Source organism: Andrographis paniculata, unplaced genomic scaffold (assembly GCF_009805555.1).
Source record: "Andrographis paniculata isolate CXL003 unplaced genomic scaffold, ASM980555v1 Contig11END, whole genome shotgun sequence".
Taxonomy (NCBI): Eukaryota; Viridiplantae; Streptophyta; class Magnoliopsida; order Lamiales; family Acanthaceae; genus Andrographis; species Andrographis paniculata.
Window position 1 is genome coordinate 3,107,009 of NW_026137391.1, and position 17,628 is coordinate 3,124,636.

Here is a 17,628-nt window from a genome sequence, read left to right on the forward strand (position 1 = left end):
ATCAGATATTGTGATGGTTCTCAAATGAAAATTCAGAAAATACACAGTTTTATCAAGGGATAAATGTACTATTATAACTCAATAGAGGTGAGGTAGTAGAGCATTTTTCCGTGTCACCACTTGCAGTCTACATCGGCGAAGGTCTAAGGCGCTAGTACTTGTGGCATCATCCATGGAATTTTGGATTACGAAAGCTATAGATGGGGAAGGAAAAAATCCTAGAAAACCTCCCAAAACTACATAGGGAGAACCCAATAGAACTTGCAGCATGACCAACCGGATTAAGGATCGGACCAATTTGAACATGAACAATGGTAATAACTGGAGTTGTAGCCAGAGGAAAAGAAAGCAAAAGCGATTCCCGTAAGACGTTGACTAGCAGCAATCGCATCAGTGGATGTGTCGATAGCAACGACATGATTAATGAGTCTTGGATTAATCTCGAGGGTTGATTCCACATGAGTGATAGTATCATCTAGAGATAATATTATTAAGTTTCTGAAAGTGTTGATGGTGTCGACAATTTGAACAGAAGAAGAGATTTTCTTGCAGGGAAAGAAATATATTCATTTTTGATTGTTAATCTAATGAGAAATAAAAAATATTAACAAAAATTAACAAAGTTTCTTCGAGTTAGAAATCTCTTTTCGAAAAATAAATATGTCTCAGTAGTACCTCAAGTCAATGGTGTACCATTTTCGAAGATAAAACAACTACAACTCCAAATTATGTAGCACTCCAATATTTCGAAATTTCATAAAACAAAACAACGAAAAATTGACATGTGTTGGATAGGGTTTAAAAGGCCAAAAGTTTACTAGAAAACCAAAATGCTACTGTAAAACTGTACGAGAAGATAGAAGGGGAGAAGAAGAGTGAGGATTAGTGTGGTAGATTGAAAGGTGAAATATAAACCCCTTAATATAAATGTCTCTACTCAGGAATTATGAAATGTCTTTATTACCAATGAAATTTTCAATGATAAATAATGTTAATAATTACTGGTCGTGATTATAGGTGTAAAGTTGTAATCAATTTTGATAGACTCGCTTACTCAAAAGGCCATGCATTGCATGGGCTTTCTTGTGAGCTTCTACATGGGTTTGTCTCAAGAATAAATTAATAAAAAAAAATATAATATTTAGTTTAGGTATTGGGTTTCACAACAAAACTGGGTTATGCATGTAAATGCGTACATGTTGTGTTAGTATCCAGTCAGGACTGGTAAGTGAAGTACATGCATGTATGACCAACCATGTCATTGAATATATGCATTAATTCAAGACAAACACCTACCTATAATTAGTTAATTACTTAGTTAATATACTTGGAAATTAACTTTCGAGCCCAACATTATTCATATAGCCTAGTATCGACCTATTGAAGTTCAAATATTGAAAATGATTAATTTTACTAATGTATTTGAACCGATGTATTTCCACTCATTGAAAATTAAATTTTAAGACCTTTTGAATTAAATTTTGTTGATTATATTTAACCAATTCACCCACATAAATCATCAATGAAAATTATAAGATAATGAAAATCATTCAAAGACGCAACAAATGATGGACTTCAAATGTCAAAGTGGATAATGGATGGTTTATACATAAAATTATTTTTCGAAAATGACAAGTATGTTAATTTCCGTGTTTATAAGCCACAAATTCAAATTATTAAAAAAAACATAATCCAAAAGAACCTTATTGATCAAAGAACTAGTTTTATTATAGAATGTGTGACGTAGACAAAGATGCACTAAAGGTAAGATGGAATGAATGTAACATCCGTAGAAATATGGCGGCGATGATGAAATGACTCAAGCTCAAATAGGCAACTTGAGTTTTGACCCATCCCTAGAATCTTTCCGGTTTGCAAATCCTATACCTGCAAGCCAATAGAAAAAATTAGGAGATTAAAAGTCCAATCAACTAAATAACTCACACTGATTAAATATAAGGTTAATTAAGAATACAATAGATGTTCGGAATGGATAAAGAAGATGTGGATAGATAGCCATTATAAGTAAGATGTATTTTAGTGCCATTGGAATTAATATGGTAAAGAAGTCACAAGGAATACATAAAGCATAAGGTTAATATTATATGTCATATGATTGCTTCATATAGAATCAAAATACTAACCATTTGTACATAAGGTGGTAAATCTGGTAGAATTCGAAGAGATAACATATTTGGGGAAGTCTTCTAAATCTTGAATAGTAGGAGACTCAAACTCAAGTGTGGTAACTGTGTGTTGCAGGCTAAGGAGAACCATGAGGATTCCAAGACTTAAAACAAGTTCCACCTACTGAGGCAATCGAGCACAATAATGCTTATGGTCTCAACTGTGACAATAACGGCGCTTCACCTTTGGAAATTGACATAAAAATAAAGTGACAAAAGCGCATTCGTAAACTACATGTGCCTCATTTGGAGATGAAATTTCACATCATAGCCGAGTTGACGGTGGTGGCAGTGATGATTGTGATTTATTATTGGTTGAAATTTTAAGATAGTAAGCATATTTGACTCCGGAAGAAAAAAAAAAAAAAAAGGCTTTGATACCACATAAGAGTGATGAAATAATTTGATATTTTCTCAACTTAGATATTATGGTTATATAGGCATGTGTATTTGTATATATATATATGTAGACGATTATATTGTGTTTAGGCCGGACTATAAACATCCAAATAGAACGTATTTAACAAAATAGAACTACTTCAATGTTATTTTCTTCATATAAAGACATTGATATAGTTGAGCTGCACAAGAATTCATTTGAGCTGAGCTATATATATATAGACACGAGGACCCTATCAATAAATATTAAACGATATTAAATATTTTATCGATGATTAAATTTAATGATAGATTCTTAGAATATATATATATTTTTCTAAAATTAAGTGTCAAAGGAATATTGAATCATCAATATGTACAATTTAATTTAATGGTCAACTAAAGAGAACAATGCAAATATGATTCTATTTATATAGTGTGTTCTTCTATCTATAATATATTGACGCAAAAGTAAATTGTATAGAACAATTCATGTAGATTAAATTTTGTAATATAGAATTAAATAGTTGAGTTTCATAGGTACAAATTTTGTTGAGCTAAAAATATATGCATATTTGTATCGTATGAGTTAAATCATTAAATGTCGAATGATATTAAACATCTTATCCATCATTAAATATAATGATATATTTTCCTCAAATATATATATACATATATTTTTCATAACCATGTTTTGAAGGATCTGGCATTGTAAATAGTGTGTTCAATTTAATTTAACAGTCTATTGAAGAGAATTATGTAAATTTGATTCTATTTATACAAAGTGGGTTGAAATTCTTTCCCAAAGATAGTGACATGAAAATAAATTGTATAGAATGATCATATATAATTTTCTAGTATTGAACAATGTTGTTGAGTTGCATAAAAATAACGTTGAGCTACATAATATTATAGTTGAGCTATAAATCTATATTAAGCATATCGTTGTAAATTGATGTTAGATTACTCATATATTTTTTTTTTAAATTTCATGTCGAATAAATTTTGTATCATTAATAGCAAACTCAATTTAATTTAACGGTAAATTAAAGTGAACAACGTAAATGTGTTTCTATTTATATAATAAAAGGTGTTATTCTATCCAAAATATATTGACACGAAAATAAATTGTACAAATGATGCATACAACTTTAGTATTATAGTATAAAATGAATTCATTGAGCTGAAAAATATATATTCGAGGAATTGATCATTAAATACTGATCAATATTAAATATTTTATCGAACGTTAAAATTACTTAAATTCCTGATATATATATATATTATTTTATTTAAAATTTTGCGTTGAAGAAATTTTGAATATTCAATAGCATGCTCAATTCAATTATTAGGTGGTTAGATATTCATTTGAGGCACGGGTGATAATCCAAAATTCCTTAACATATGTTTAAAAATTTTACTTAGACATAGATCATATTTCAGAAAATTTAATGTTGGAACATATTGGTGTTTGCCATTTATTTATTTTATTATAAAAATTATGTTCATACTTAAAAGGAGGTGTTTATTTTTATTTTTAGTGTAAATTGGATTAGGATTTCAATTTTAAATAATATATATATACACGCTATAGAAAAATATAATGTGTTAATTGAGGTTGAATTTTATGTTTTGAATGCAAATTTAGATTTAGATTTAATGTTTTGAATCCAACAAATATACCAAACATAATTTATTTTTTGATAATAAATTTACTATCAATTAAAATTTAAACACATTGATTTGATATTAATTTGGGTTGAGATATATATTTGAATTTTTGTTTAAATGGAATTTCATGTAATACTTTGTAAAAGAGAAGTAATATATTTATATTAAATTTATGTCGTGTGAATTGATTTTGACTTGAAATCACAACCAATGATATCATTTTGAGTGTTTGTTTGTGAGTTTTGAATTTGGATTTAAAGTTTTGAATGGTAATAATTATTTGATAACTAAGTATTGATTTGATAATTTAGATTTAAATTAAAGTTTAGCATAATATCAAAAATAAAAAATATAAGCTTAATTTGATATTTTAAGAAATAGTGAAAAATAAAATTTCAATTAGAAATCACAAACAAATGAAGGGTTTGTTCAACCAACAATTTTTTGGTGGCACGATGCTTATGAATATTATATAAAAAATACAATATATATACATTAATATAATATATATACTCTATTTACTCATAAAAAATTAACAATTCAATTCAAAATATTAATATATTTTATATTAACGATATAATTTGCATATCTACCATAAAGATATATTCATCCAAAAAAAACATAAAGCAAACACACCAAAGCATTTATTTGTTAAAATTATTAAAAGTTTACCAATAGGGCCTTACCATACAAATTATCGTTGAGCTATAAAATTTACATTTAAGCAATCTATCATTATAAATTGATTTTAGATTAGTCAGATATATATTTTTTAAAATTTTGTGTCGAATAAATTTTGAATCATTAATAGCAAACTCAATTTAATTTAACAGTAAATTTAAGTGAAAAACGTAAATATATTTCTATTTATATGATAAAAGGTGTTATTCTATCCGAAATATACTAATGATGCATACAACTGTAATCTTATAGTATAAAATGAATTCACTGAGCTAAAAAATATATATTCGAGGAATCGATCATTAAATGCTGATCAATATTAATTATTTTATCGAACGTTATAATTATTTATAGATTCCTCATCTATATATATTAATTTATTCAAAATCACAGGTTAAAAAGAATTTTGAATCATCAATAATAGCATGTTCAATTCAATTATTTGATGATTAAATATTCATTTGAGGCACTGTTGATGATAAAAAATTTCGTAACACATGTTTAAAAAATTTACTTAGACATATGATCATATTTTAGAAACTTTTACGTTGAAACATTTTGGTGTTTGCCATTTTATTTATTTTATTATAACAATTATGCTCATACTTAAGAGGATGTGTTTATTTTTATTTTTAGTGTAAATTGAATATTGGGATTTCAATTTTTTTTAAAAAAATGTATGTATAGTGAAATATAATATGTTAATTGATGTTGAATTTGATATTTTGAATGTAAATTTAAATTTTGAATTAATATTTTGAATCCAATATATATATATCAATCCTAATTAATTTTTTATTATATATTTACTATCAATTAAAATTCAAAAACATTGATTTGATAAAAATTTGAAACGAGGTAGATTTGAGTTTTTGTTTAAATGGTACTTGATGTGATATTTTGTAAGAGAAAATAATATACTTATCTTAGAATTGTGTCGTCTGAATTGATTTTGGGTTGAAATCACCATGAAATACATCTTTGTTGAGTGTTTGTTTGTGAGTTTTGGAGTTGGATTTGAAGTTTTGAATTGTAAGATTTTAAATTAAAATAATAATTCATAAATAAATATTGATTTAATAATTTAAATTTAAACTAAATTTTAGTATAATATTAAAAATAAATACTATATAAGCTTAATTTGATATTTAAAATAAATAGTGAATAATAAAATTTCAACTAAAAACAACAAACAAACAAAGGGTTTGTTCACACTACAATTTTTTTTATGACACGATCCTTATGAAAATTATAAAAAAAATAAAATATATACACCCCCATTAACATAATATATATATTTTTTATTTTTTGCAAAAATCAAAGTTTCAATTCGAAATATTAGTATATTTTATATTAACAATATAATTTTCCACATCTAACATAAAAATATATTCATAAAAAAAAAAGCATAAAGTGAACACAGCAAAACATTTATTTGTTAAAATTATTAAAAATTTACTAATATTTGTCTTACCATACAATAAATTTTAATACGATGTATTTTGCGATTGTCCTCACTAGTCATGCTCTGAAAAGGAATTTTATTCATGAAGGGCCATTTGACAGATATGACTGAAATTAATATTCGTGTATTTAAGATAACAACTTATTAAATGGTCAATTTTAAAACTATTACCTTATATATTATTAACTCTGTCCCATTTTTTAAAAAGGTCATTTGGATTTTTATAGTAAATTAAGAAATAATAATATTTTATTGGTAAGTGAAAATATTTAAAATTTTTTGATATTTTTGCCATTTTATATTATATAAAAAATAATTGTTGTTGTCATAGTATAATTGTAATTTAAATAAAAATTAAGCATATTTTGATATTAATGTATAATTACTTTTATTAGAACAAAAAAAAAATATTTTTGAGTGATACGGATGAAAATGATAAAAAGAATATTATTGTTATTATCATTATTATCATTTAAAAATTTTAATAATGCAATAATAATTCGACTTTCCTATCTGACGTCGAGCTCAATGGTAACAAAATTAATTATTATTGAATGTATAATAATTACAGTGGGGGTATGAATCATGTGCGCTGATGCATGATAAAAATAAAATAAAATGGAATTATATCAACATTTAAACACATTTATTGTTACAATAATAAAAATTCAATATTGGCAAATGAAAAAAAATGAATATTAATGCCCAAATTAATTTTAGAATTCTAAATATTCATCCCACATTTATTTCAATATTATTTTTCTAGGTGTCAAATAAATCTAGGACAATAATAAGCATAAATGTAATAATTACCAACACGAATGACTTTAACCAACCATTCACGATAATTATACCCTGTCGATTTTTTTGCAATAAATGTGGTTTCACAATTAAATAAATTAGCCAATCTGTATTATTTTATTTTTCTAATATAAATACAGGGTTTAGGACATTCCAATACACTGCCTTTCTTAATTTCCTTCAAAAACCCCTTGTTTGTAGGCTTTGTGTGCTCTTGTTCTTGTTCTTGCATCATGTCTTTCATGTCGAAGTTTTTAAATTTATTTTTAATGATTTATTGTGTTTATTTAGGTGGCTCGGCCGGAGGTGATCCGGTTCCCAATGTTCCGAATACATGGGAGCCGGAGAATAGGAAGAGAAAATCCCCGGCTACACGGTCATCGCCAATAGCATGCCGTGTGTGCGATAAAATATTTTTGGACAACGTTAGCCTTGTGCTACACTTCGAGTCTCATTGCGTGGGTGGCGAAGCTTCGGCTCTTGAACTTGGTGGCCACCCGGAAGCTTCTTCTTCACTTTCAGATGTGAAGACCGAATCTTTTTCCGAGAGGGAGTGCAAGATTCACCTTATGGAGAATCCATATTACAATATAAGGCCATGGCTAACAAGCTCGACAATTAGCTATTCAAATTTAACGCCGGAAATACTTTTTAAACATGTTAATCCGGGGCTCTTACCAATATTAAAAGCAATGCCGTCGCTAGCCACAACTAATATGGCTTCATCGAGTTCATCCATGTCGCATTTGGGCGCGGGCAAGAGTGAAAGGCCAACCACGCCGTGGCTGAGTCTAAAATCACTTGATTATGAAGGTAAGGGTGTTTTGGACTCGAAGGATGGCCCCGGAAACAGCCAAGATGGGAATGCGCAATCTTTGGAAAGCCCCCGAGTTGAGAATCTTGAAATTCCTCCGGAGAAGGTAGTCATAGTTTTGGATGAAGAGACTGAAGATGATCATCCTGAGTTGGATTTGACTTTGAAGTTATGAAATATCGATTGTGGTCGCGCTCGCTCCTTGTTATGTTGGATCTTTTTATTTGGTGATGTTTGATGAGAACTTTTCGAGTTTTTAGAGTGTTTGTTGATGATGTTGGATGAAGTTGTTGTGTTTTTAGAATGTTTGTTCTTCGTATTAATAATGTTTGTTGAGTTTTACGAATGTTCTTTTTTTTTTTTTTTTTTTTTTGTTTTGTTAGTGATATTCTATGAATTTGATTAGTTATTCCAATAATTATATTGTTTTGAAAGCGATTCTTTGTGATATTAATTATGGTTACTATTAAAATTAAATCATTGAAAATAAAATAAATATTTCTTTCGTCCCACTTACTATGTTCACTTTTCTATTTTCGTTGTCCCACTTATTTTGTTATTTTTTAAAAAGAATTATACACTTTAATCTTATTTTAAAATTTTAAATTTATAATTATTTTAATTTTAATTAGACTAATTAGTTATCTTAATTTTAATTTATAATTATTTTTATTATACGGTAATTATTTTCACTAATAAATTCTTAATTATTTACTAATTATATATCTCCTAAATTTTCATGTTTAGAGTAAAGTGGACATAATATCGGGGACGAAGTATTATTCATTCATAAAAGGGAAGAATGGAAATTTGTTTGGATAAGTTTGAAATAATTAACCATAATTTGTTTGTTTATTGGAATACAAATGGATGGTGAGTTCTTTCAGAAACTAAATAATTGCTTTTGTATAATATATTATGGTAGGATAAAAGGATTGATAAATTATTATTATTATTATTATTTATTTATTTATTTACCTAACACACAATTTTCTACTAATAACTAGTTTAAAATAATTGCTTAAATTATGTTTAGATAGTAGTAATTTTATCCTCTTTAGGTAGCTAACAGACAATTGACTGATAGTGTTCTAAGAACACATTTAAAGGGTATGCTTGTTTAAAGCTTTATTAATTTAGACATATTCATCACTTTTTTTTTTTTTTTTTTTTTTTTTTTTTTTTTTTCAAAGCCATCAAATAAAAGCATGCTTAGATAAGGTTTAGAATTAAGTGTTTTGGGATAATTTTGGACCGGTTAAAACCTGAATATAAAATACTAGCTCCGTCCAGTTCTAAGGGTTTCATTTACTTTTTGTGCGTTGATATTTGAATATTAGATAAAAACATAATACAAATTAAGAGAAAATGACAAAAATACTTCTATTAGTTTGTTATAATACTATTACAATAATATTTGTACAAAAAATTATACAAATATAAGAATATTTTTAATGTAAAGTACAGTGGTGTAAAAGGGTAAATAAGACCTTTGGAGTCAGACATAGAGAGTATGTATTTGATGCCGTATAAATAGACATAACTTTGAATAGAAATTTAGATTTTTGGTATATTTTTTAAATATACACTATTGTCAACCAAATTTGTATATTTTTCCATTTTCCTCATTTCTATAAAATCTATACATTTTTAATAAAAATGATACATTAATATTAAAATATCTTTAATTTTTACATATATATATATATAAATATAAATTATAAATATACTATCAACACTTAAATATTTTCTAATATAAGCAGGACTCATGTGATTGCAAATGATAAATTTGTCAAAAATATTTCACACATTTACATTCTCAATATAGCACTGTTATTTTTTAATTTAATTCAAAAAAATACATTTTGTACGACAGGGTAAGTAAAAAAGAGAAAAAGAAATGAATGTGATAGTTTTTAGTGATAAATTTTAATAAATATTCAAAAGTATTTCTAAAAATATAAATACATAGAGACTTACCTTTTATTCAAAATCTTACGGAAAAATTAATTTTTCATCCAAAACAACATATAAAATATACATGTATATTACATCAAACCTTATTCAATTCTAAGGGTGGGAAAACATACTAAAATACTGCGGATATACCGTACCATTTTTTTTTTTGTATGGAAACTGCATATTTTGATATTTTTTGTATTTTCGATATTTACCGAAATATCATACTCTCTCTGCCCCATTTGAAAGAAATCATTCAAAATTTTATAGTAGATTAAAAATAATAATATTTTATTGCTCAGTGGAAGTATTAAGAAATTTTGACATTTTTGCCTTTTGACTTCATATAAAAGGTAATTATATGTGTAATGATATATTTATAATTTAAATAAAAGTTAAAGTATTTTGGTAACAGTGTATGATTACTTTTACTATAAAAAAAATGATACTTTTGAATGAACGGACCAAAATAATAAAAATGATATTTTGAATTGGGACAGAAGGAGTAATTTTTTTGGTATTTTGCTATTTCTATATTTTCAATGTATAGAGACATACCTTTATTTTTTATTTTTTTTGGTATTTACCAAAAATATTGTATAAATTTCTTTATTTTGATATTCGATATATCAATATATTGAGACTTGGATATATTGATAACAAAATTATTATTTTAATTTATTTTAAATTATAAAATTCTTTTATATATCAAAATTGTCTAATTAAGGTTCACGGTCTAAATATATATATTATTTCTAAGAAAATTAAATATTTATTTTAATATTCCAATGTAACAAAGCTTAATTAATTGTATTCAAGCCACAGTCCAGAATTGCAGAACACGCTCCTTCCTCTATGCTCGTCTCTCCCAATCTCCATCTCCCTCCTCCTTAAATTGATTCTACTCTCCCTCTTATTGGCAATGACGACCGCTTCAGTTGTAGCCACGATTTTTTATGGTTGCTCATCTTGTGAGACTTTTTTCTTTCATAGATGTTATTTATTTTCTGCATCTTAAGCTTGTCTTTTTTTTTTTTTTTTTTTGCTCTATAGTTTGATTTCTTTTTATTGAAAATATTTGAGTTTGTATGGAAAGTTGTTGTTGTTTGGTATTTTTTTCCTACTATTCTTTTATAGTTTTATTGCTGTGTGGTTAAAAAAATAAATATTTTGGTGCTCAAAATGAGAATGATTTATTGATTCTTTTTTTTTTTTTTTAAAAATTTACATTATGTAAGTGTTTTCTCTAATATTTTTGTTTCTTCAAGTATTTTCAAATTTATAAATAGGATTTGAATCTTCTTATTCAATTCCAATTTTATTTGAAACGCCAAAGACAATGAACATTGAAATCAAAAATAATTCTAAGTAAAAAACCAACCACAAATGGGTCCAACATAAAAGCTTCTTCAACATCCGAAATAGAGGATTCATATTGGAAGGATTGGGATAGAGTACAAAAAAAAGTTGGAAATTGAAACTATAATAGCTAGCGATATATAAGTACTATAAAATGGAGATCCTAGTAACTTTCGGAAGTACTACCGAGCTTAAAAACCATTTGAAGAAGAGATTATAGTCAAGTTTGTTATATAACTAGAGTGGGGTAGGGAAATGTCAAACCATATTAACAAGTGAGATTATGAGACTGGTAACTCTCTATATCTCATATCTTAATTCAATAGTAGTGTTGATTGAAGTTTACAGAATTTGTATTTGTTGATGAAATGTCTTATCGAGAGAAAGACATTTTAAAATTTTGTGCAATTGATTTATGAATTATGAGTCAATGTTTGTTAACCGAAAAAAAGAAAAAGAAAGTGTGATTAGTGGTCCGAGGGTAAGTATCACAACAATACTTGGATATATAAACAAGATAATATTCGTAACAATCCAGTTTTTGGATAGTGATTGAAACTTATATAAAATAATAATTAACTTCACAAAAATAACTAATCATATGAGTGAAGAAACTAACAAGACAATTAAGATTTGTCTCCAGAGGTGGGAAATAGATAAATTATTCTCAATTGTTGATAATGTTTTTTCAAATGATACTGCAATTTATACAAAAAATAAATAAATAAAAAGTAAACATTGCTGTTTGAAAGAAAGTGTTTGCATTTGAGACTTGCATATCAAATTCTTAGTTTAATTGTTAATGATCGTTTAAAAAAACTAAATAGTTCTATCAAAGAAATAAGAAGTTCAATTATTTTTATTCATTTCTCCCTCTTTAGATTGAATAAATTTTAGGAGTTCATTATTCTTGTAAAATTTTCTAGTACGACAATGGTACCTATAGATGTGAAAACAAGGTGAAATTCTATTAAAAAAATATTTAATGTTGCTTTGATATATAAAAGAATGTTTTAAATGAAGGGTAAAGAGTGATATCCTTTTATGAATTATTTTCATGAAAAATATGATACATTTTTTTCGTATCGGAGGAGTCACTGCGGATCTACCTTATGGCTGGATAGAGAAATATTTGGACCCCTCCCCCCCCAAGAAAAAAGGAATTTTGGTGACCATGGAATAAGTTTCTTTTGTTGAATTTTTCCATGGCTCGATATATAATTCGATAAGCCAATGAAATAGAGCCACTTTGAGGTTCCCTCTGAAATCAGGCATGGAAGGGAGCGAATACGAAGAAGTTCCGGTCAAGAAAGAATAAGGTTTCCAACTTATAAGAATTGAGATAAAAAAAAAAGAGAATTTGTTCATATAAATAAACTATAGAATTAAGTGCATCACAAACTCCTACATTTCACTTGATTTATTAGAGATTATTGACACTTGTTATTATTAAAAAACAACACATACCTATTATACATAGCATGTTCCGTATATCATAATATTGTGTGATGTTTGTATATATAACTTATGCTGAGTTGAAAAATCAGCATGGTGTCGATTTGAAAATCAACACCCTAACCATCCCCGGTATACAATACGGTATACAATATATATGCAATAATATTACACTTACAACAACTAGTATTTGATATAATAAACACAATTATTAATACAAATTATTATTTAAAAATAATTTTTTTATATAATTTTTTCATATTAAAATTATCATTTTCAAATAATCTAATGTTTTAATCGCTAAATAAATAAACAAATATACACAAATAATTTCTTTACGAAATTAATGTAACACTATTTGACAGAGAAAATAGATCATACGTTAATAAATAAATTATTATTTTCAAACAATCAAATATATAATATTAGATAACTCTGATTGCATTCATTAATATTTAAACAATACACTCCTTTCGTCCCATTTAAATGTCTCATTTAAATATGCGTATTTTATTTTTAATAAATTAAAAAATAATAATATTTTATTATTTTATTTTTTATATTTTATTTGTATATTAATTTTATACATAATTATATATTTGAAATTTAAGTCAAAATTAAAATATTTTGATATTAAGTATATAATTAAAAAGAGATAATAATGAATAAGGATGGGCAAAAAACCCGAACCAAACCGATCAACCGAATTGAATTTTCTATTAACCGAGCAAACTTAGTTCGAATACAAATACTGCATATTAGATATTTGTTCGATTCGGTTCGGTTTCGATTTCTGATATTTTTTTCAGTTTGGTTAACCGAACCGGATATATTTACATATTTTATATTATTATATATTAAAATTTATATTAATAATTATATTTGGTTCGGATATTTGAAATATGTGCAAATATTTTTTTATTTAATTAGAATTTAAATTAGTTTTTTATATATACTTTTTAATTTCGGTTCGATTTGAATTATTTGCAAATATTGCAAATATTTTCGTTTCGGATACGGTTCACGGTTTTGGATATTTGCTCGATTCGGTTCGAATATCAAATATCTGCATATTTGCAAATATCTGAACCTTGCCCACCCCTAAATATGGCATACAAAAATAGTAAAAAAGAAACTTTTAGTTAGGTTGACGAGGATATTAGATATATGCTTTATTCTTTTAAACATTCTTTTGACAAAATCTGAGATACGGCCGAAATCTGAAAATACAAAATCAAATAAATGAGAAATCAAATCCGAGACTCGCGTGGAATGCAATTCTTTGAAGCGAATTCGGCCCTCAACTGATCGCCTCCCAGGATAGAACGAATTAAAACGGAATAACAGATTCCGCAAACCGAATTAGAGAACTTTTGGAAGAAAATTTGCAGATAATTTTCTAAAACTTTGGAAGGAAGAAGTTTTCCGTATTTTTAAAAAGGGATATATTATATTTTTTAGATTATTTTGTATTTAATCACGTGTAGAGGAAAAAACTGTCCACTTCTGCACGTTGCATTCAGTTGCAACAAACTATTTTTTTATTTGATTATTTATTTATTTTTTTCAAATCAAAATAAATTAATCAAATAAAATATGAGACAAATAATTTATTCCTCTTTCACCTATTTAATTAAATACCCAACAATTTCCCACATGAAAGAGGAAAACGATAACTCGATGAAAGAAAGAAGATGAATTTTGCATAGGATAACTAGAATTTCCTTTGAACAGTATGTAGTCTTTATCAATTGTCCAGTGAATACGTTGTCCTTGAACTGTTCAATTTTCTAGTAAGTGGGCTACATACCGACACATAATTCATGTGCCTAGTTCGGTTCTCATTGTTTGGTCTGTTTTGGCCATGGAACCCATTCTAAAACTGTGAGAGTTTTTACAGAACTGAGCCTGAACAGTTCTTCTTTGAAGCAATCTCACTTCTCTTTCACATAGGTGATCTTTCTAAGGTTTCGACTAATACAAATAAGTCTTATAGGCAGGTTGTCCCATTGAACCTAGTTCTTGGAATCTCCAATCTTTCTAGGTTGGGTTTTTCTTTATAAAACTTATATTTCACCAGGCTTGAGCTCCATTCCTTTAGTTAGTTTGTAAACTGCATTACGGTTTAACCCTATGATTAGCAAATCCGTTATATTATCTTTTGACGAAACATTGGTCTTATTCACAATAACCATAGTTGTATTAAGTTTTCTTATGGAATTGTGTCGACTACATTGGCCTTGCTACCAAACATCAGATGTCCCCTACTTGCCATGTTCGATTTATGCTCATCTTCAGTATATAGACGATTGATGAGTCTCACCATGTCCATTTTCCTTCCATTTGTATTTCAAGTAAATCTTGAAATCACCCCAACTAGGCTTCAATGTGTGTATATATATATATATTTTTTCAACATCGTTTTAAAATTCTTTCCATTGAATTTTTTTAGCTTTTTAGTTGTCGCAGCAACAGGCTGCCAGAAAGTTGCAGCAACATGTTGCATTACATGGTCCGCAATAGTAACATGTTGTATACTCTTCAAGTCATCTGGTTGTTGTCTAGAAGACAACGAGATCCTGCGCAGGTTCTGCTGCCATATGCTGCGGACGAGGCAAAGCAACGAAAAACTGTTTTACACGGGTATCAACAAGATCCCATTTTTTTCCTCCCAGCAACAGGCTAGTTGGAGGTCGCAGCAATAGGTTGTGCTCCCTCCATCACGGTATTGAAGGCATGTTCGTAGGCTGCCTGTGCAACCTTTTCGACAGCAACCTTTTTGGCTGCCTCACCGTTTGGGCAGGGTGGCTGAGGTCGTAGAATAGAGAGAACATGAGTGTGAGACTCGCTGGAGTTAACCTCCTTGTTCTCCTCCCCATCTACGCCAATCTAAATATTATCATTCAAATTTTTGTCGCCGCAGCACATGTTGTGGAACCGCATTGCTATCAAGAATGAATGTAACAACAATGTTGGAAGTCGCGGAGAGGGGCGAGTAAGAGGTCCAACGCCTCCGAGTACCTTGCACAGCGGAACTGTGAAACGTTCGATGTAATTACAGCTTTACAGCGAAGTTATCTCGTGGTTATAACAGAGGTGTGTGTTCATGCACAAATCGATGGCTGAATAAGTGCAGAAAGAAAAACAACACACCAAGTTTGTCTACCCAGTTCGATTTTCCAACCTACGTCTGGGGGATTCCAATCCAGGAGTCTTAACTAAACCAAACACTTGGTTTACACCATATAAAACACCAAACCAAACAACCCAACCTATCTTCTACCAAATCTCCATTTAGTTTTACAAACTCTCATGGACTGGATGTTACTCCACCGCAACAACTCCAGGGGGCCAGCGACCAAGCTGAGAATAAGATTGTTTACCAGATGAATATCTTCTTCGATTTCGACTCCAATAATCTTTCTTCTCGTCTTCAATCCTCCATGGATGAGCTCTCTCAACACTCTAACAAGTGGAGAGAATATTTACTCTCTAAGTTCTGATCTCTCATACGATAACAAACATACATCCATACAAAATACAAATCCCCCACACTAGAGGACAAAGTTGACTGTGTGTTAACTTTTGGGGCAGTGTATCAGGGCAATAAATGCCATGTAGTATGAGAGGACAATACATGCAGCCTCTCCTGCACTTCCTCTGTCTAATGCATATTCTTTTGTCCTATTCCATCGAGTGTAGGACACGCAAGATGCATCCAAAACCTATACCTTGGTTAACTCTGCAGTTGGCAGGTTTCTCGAAATGGTATCAACCGAAAGCTGCAACAGTATCCTGCATATTTGCTCATATGCCAAAAGTAGAAATACAAGGATTTGGCAATTTTGAATATGCCAACAATCTCCCCCTTTTTGGAATATGCAGCAAGGCATAATAAGCAACAAACACATACATCATTCACACATCCACACACCAGAATCACAATCCGATTCAGAGTTATTACAGACCATCAATTCGAGCAAGCCACTGACGGCTTTAACATCCAAATGTTGTAACAACAGAAAAGCATCGGCAGTTTATCAAAAGTAGACAAAAAACATAATCAACAAATAGTAGATGGTAATACCAATTCTTCCTCAACAGCACACACTCCCTTGGCTTGCTGCATTCTCCCCCTTGCATTGCAGCAGAGGCCAAAAAGAGGTGGTCAGGGGTCGGCTTCCTCCGCACCATCACCATCTCTATCACCATCTTCATCAGCGTCCTCATCATCTACGCTTCTAGGTTTGCGAGGCATCAGCCTTATGGCTTGTGCCACTTTTCTATTCTGAGCAATGAGAGCAACAGACAGAGCAGATTGATCCCTCATGACTTTAATCTGTAGCGCCTTACATTTCTCAATTCGAGCATCGACATCCATTGGGGCACCGAGAAGAAAGTCATTGTGGAGCTTTTTTAGGTTGGGTTGGGCAATAAATGATTAAATGGGAAACACCTCCTGATCCGGTTCTGGATGAATTCCTTTGGAACTCAAGAACAAACAAATTAAACCGGGATAGGGCAATCGTGTCCATTCCACTTTTGAACTGAACAAAACTCAATCATCTTCTTGATTACCAAATAGCCAAAATTAATTAGCTCAAAATGATTATCAATAGACAAGATGAGAGTACCCATATCAGTGATGATACTTGTATTGTTGACGGTTGGTAAAATATTGCATCCACAAAGTAGAAAGAGACATTGATACTTCATCGTCAGCATTGTTCCAGTCGCTCCAAAACATCCAAATGACAAAACATTTCTAGCATATATGGTTCTGGCAACCTTCTTTGTTGATTCATCAATCAGCTCAGATGGTAGCTTGTTTTCATCATTCGCCGGTAGTTGTAACAACT